We start from the raw sequence: 4,940 nt of genomic DNA, 5'->3' as shown, positions 1-4,940 counted from the left end.
CTCTCTCTCTCTCTCTCTCTCTCTCTCTCTCTCTCTCTCTCTCTCTCTCTCTCTCCTCTTTCTTCTCTGGCCTCTTCTCTCCCTGTCTCTACTCTGCTACTCTTAAGTCACTTCATTAGGAAGAGATTGACAGTCCCTTGGGGAGGACTCCCTAAACCTGCAAGTGACTGTCCCTCTGCCACCCACACATATTATGCCCTGCATATTTGCATGTCGATACCCAGAATGCCACACTTATCACACCAGAATCTCAGGCCAGCTTCTGGGGCTGAGAGTTGGCAGAGCTAGTTGTGCCTTTGAGGGCAAAGTGTTTGCTTTCATCCTGTGGAAATTGGGAATGAGTTGCTTCACCTGCAGCTGCAGTCCCCTTGACACAGTCCTACAAACACGGCTCAAGCTGGCACAAAGCTACAAGAAACCCAGATGCACTAAGAATCTGAAGGATCTAATAATCTCTCTGATATGTGGATGCTAACCCACAACAACGGGGAGAGAGGAAGAATAGAAGTTTAGTGCAGAAGACAGAGGGGAATAAAGGGAAGGGAGGGTGGAGGGGAATAGGAAAGACAGTGGACTGAATCTGACATAACTTTCCTATGGACATAAATGAATACACCATCGTGAATCTCAACAACATGTACATCCACAAGACTGGGGTCCTAATTAGAATAAGACATAGTCCATGTTTGTATAAATATATCAAAATAGATTCTACTGTCATGTAGAACTAAAAAAAATAAAGTAAAATTGAAAAAAAAAAATGGCCAGCTTTCAAGATTCCCCACACCACTCACCACCTCCATCCACCAACATAGCCCCCATGTTACTTCTCAGATAAGGCTTCAAGAAAGAGTATGACCCTTCTTGACCATTATGGCCACAGGAGAACCTTCTTGAAACCCAGATTGGGGGCATTTTCTGCCCATCTTTACATAATTTCAGTGGGAACAGTCTCCACTTTGGGTTCAGAGAGAGCAAGCACTTTGCCATAAACCACACAGGCACCATGAAACCCCAACCTTGTCCCAGTGTCTTGAAGTTCCTCCCAAGTAATGAGCTTGAGAGGAATCAGTTCACAGCTCCCGAGAAAAACTTGGGGGAAGTCAACTTCTCCAGGTCAGAGAGGAAGACAGAGCTGAACATTGGGTAGCATAAGCATCAGGACACCCAAGAGAATAAACGTAATAAGTCAATGATTCATTCATTCAGTTAAGCCCGCCATGCTCACTCTGTGCCTGGTACCATGGTGGTACTGGGGACACACAGATGAACAACCTCAGCAAGGTGGCATCTTCATATGCCAAGGTGGCCAGCAAGCTCCTTTCCTGCCTACCATATTCAAATGATTGCTTTCTAGACGTTGGGGATGCATCCCTGGGTCACCCATGCTCCCTTGTCAGGGCAGCAGTAACCCCAATGACAGAGGGATAACAGTGCACTCTGGAACCACACTGCTTCCACTCAGAAGTAGGCTCTGCTCCTTCCCAGGGTGAGGACATTGGGTGACTTTCTTGTCTCTGTGCCTCCTTGGCTTCTTCATCTGACAAATGGAGCTAATAACAGAACGTCCCCTGGGAGCTCAGATGAGCCCTGGCTGAGTCGGCACAGGTGCTGCTCTGATGGTATCTGACACATTCCAAGCACTCACAAACACCAGCGTCGTTATCCTTGCTCCTAGCCACACCATTAGCACAAGTCATGGCCAAGCCCAAGGAAGCAGCAGCCCCTGGCCACAGACATGAGCAAAGCTAAATGATTTTCACAGAAAACTAGACCAGGAATTTGGCCTCCTAGCCCGGGACTCCAACCAGATAAATATAGAAAAGCAATCATGTATAACATCTAGAAGGCCCGGGGTGGGGTGGGGGTAATTTGGTTATTGGAATGGTGATGGACCAGTAAATTGGGAGAATTTCAGATTTGAACTTGACATCTGAAAGATCTGCTCCCTGGCTCTCAGCCACTGCATTGCTGTGGAGCAGAGGTTAGGGGATAGGACAGATCACACAGACACAGGGAGATTTGGAGAGAGTGATCTGGTCCAGAACTAGGAAAGCCAGGGGTCCCAACACGAGGTCACGGTAACTCAAGCTCCTGGGAGAGGTGATGGGTGACCATGGCTGAATGTTTTCACGACCTTGATGTCTTAGTGTCTTCCCACCTACCCTCCTCCATCCCAACCCTTAGGATGGGGTTAAAAAGAGGGATTGGGAGGGCTGAGTCCCAAATCCCAGGATAATCCCTTTCTCTGTTCTCTCATATTAGAAGATTAGGAGGAGAACACAGGTGCCCTTCGCCTGTGGATTCTGCAGTTCTCCCACGTCCGCCTCAGCAGCCACTGAGTTACCACCATCTCATGTGGCTAGAGACGGGGCTGAGACCAGTATTTGACGGTATTTGACACACTCCAACGATGGCTGCATGAAACAGGACCTCTGTACCCAACACCCCTCCCCAAGGCACTGCTCTGCCTCTCCTGTGAAGCTTGGGCTAGAAGGGAGTGATCATGCATGTGTGTACTTGTGTGTGTGTGTGTGTGTGTGTGTGTTGTGTAGGTTGCTTAGGAAAAATCAAAGATAAAGGTGAGACATACAGAAGAAAATCTCCCACAGATCTTCTATTCCGAAAAAAAATGCATGATTCCCACTCAGTTTTCTTAAATTCAGAAGACAATGACCAGAAGGATGTCAACTGCCCAACGGATACAACCCATTCCCCTTCTGACAGAAACACACTTTGTAAAAGAGATTCACTTGGACACCCTTGGAAAACTGAGGAATGAAATTGGGGTATCGTGAGTAGAATTTTGGCATATTTCTTCCAGTTTCTCCCTATAGATCTTAAATATGTACAAGAATCATCATACAATTCACACTTTCTTGGGTGATGTGATGTCTTCTTCTTTTCCTTAACGTTATACCACCCGCAATTTTCCATGTTCTGCACATTCTTCCCATCCAGCTTTCTCATAATATGAAGTGCAATTTGAGGACTGATTGTTGAAGAGGTTCAGTGTCATTCACAATAGGAAAGGGAGGGTCAAAGTCACCATGTTTAAGCTCCTTTCTGCAGGGTCACTTCCAAATACAATATGGAAGGCAGTCGTTTCAGGTCCAAATAAAATAAGAGGAAAGCAATGAAAACTGAAGCTGTAAGGAAAATTCTGCTGACTACAAAGATAATTATAAATGATTGAAGTTCCCTGGATCTTTCTGTCCAGGGTGAATTATGGTCAGTTCTTCCTAGACGCCAAGAGATACACAAAATGTGGCTCCTTTTACCAAAAGCATTTAGTATTTGACAATTCTTAAGAGTCTTTTCTTCAGTTCCTGATTTTTCTCTGATGAAATTAAATTCACACACATTCCCATTTCCAGTAACCACCAGCCCACGTCCTAAACCTGTCCACCCTCTCTTCCTCACTGTCTATAGGTTGGGCATTGTGGGCAGCATTGAGAGGGCCCTGAAAATAACTGCTTTTCCTCTGGAATTGGGGGTTTGCTGGAAAATGTAATTCTTAGCCAGTGCTAGTACCTTATGTTTCTGCCAATACTTAGCTTCAACCTTCCTGTTCTCGACAGAGAGCTGACAGAGTAGACCTTGATAAAGCATCTAAAGTAGAAGTGTGTTGGCAGAACACACGGTCAGTCTCTGCTTGGTTGAGGGAATAACCTCTGGAGAGGTAAAGGTCCGTTTAAGGACAGAGGTCCACAGAGAACAGAACCTTCCAACCTGAGATTGCCACTCGACTCTCCTTCTCTGGACCCTGGGGCAGGGATGGAGTTTCTAAGACCAAGAGGAAGAGCAGTGGACCCTTCCTCCCTCTCCAGCCTCCACAGAGGCATCAGTGGTCACTAACTGGATCCAAAAAGACCCAGTTCTGTGGGGTCTTCCCAGTGCCAGCAGCCTCTGAGGCTTTGGTGGAGTCTTGCCATGGCCTACAGAACTATGATGTGAGTGAATCAAAAAGGCAAAAACTTGATAGTCACAACATGGAAGGAAAAGAGCTTCTTCTCTTTAAGGCCAATTGCCTGAAGTGCTGGGAGGAGGATGGAGAAGAATATTTTCATGGTTACGCAATTATCAATGGGGATTTGAGGAACTGACAGACACTGTTAATAACTGATGTCCTTCCTCTGTCTTCTCTGGAAAATCCTTCCTAACTCTGCTTCAGCTTCCAGTACCTGAGTTCTTCACCCAACTGCCCTTGGGTGACTAAGAGTTGGCAGGTGGTGGGGAATGAAGGAGGAAAGGGAGGTCAAGCAGGAGAGCATCGAGATAATAGAGGCCCTGACCAAAATTGAAGGGGAAAATGTTATTTCTTGCTCATAGAGCAATAGAGCAATTTGGAAAGGTGTGGTGTTCCAAGTCCTAAGTGGTTGATAAGGGAGATATGGGTACTGTGGGGGAAAAGAAGTTGATGATTCTTTTCACCAACTTTTTTAAAGTTATAACATATACCTGTGGTTTGGATGTGGTTTTTCTTCCAGACCAGCTGGAAGCTTGGTCTCCCATGTCATGGTGTTGAGGTTCAAACCTTTAAGAGTGGAGTCCAGTGGAAGGTGGTTGGATCACTGGCGTGCCACACTCAGAAGGAATTAATGTAGTTCTTGTGGGATCCAGGTTACCTCTCGAGAGATGGACTGTCATACAAAGAGCAAGACTGTCCCCTTCCTTGTCTCTGGCTTGCAGTATCACCCTTGATCTCACTCTTTCACCCCCAAACCCACCAAGATGCCATCTGCTATGTTGTGATGTAGCAGGGGCCTCAAGAGAGCTGAGCAGGTGGTGGTGCCATGCTCTTGAATCTCTAGAATGATAATGATAATCTAGGGATAAAGAAATCTCTTTTCTTTATAAAGTTCTCAGTCTCAGGATTTTATTAGAGCAACAGAAAACATATATATATATATATATATATATATATATATATATATATA

The sequence above is a fragment of the Marmota marmota genome, unplaced genomic scaffold (assembly GCF_001458135.2).
Source record: "Marmota marmota marmota unplaced genomic scaffold, marMar, whole genome shotgun sequence".
Lineage (NCBI taxonomy): Eukaryota > Metazoa > Chordata > Mammalia > Rodentia > Sciuridae > Marmota > Marmota marmota.
This window is presented reverse-complemented; position numbering follows the sequence as displayed.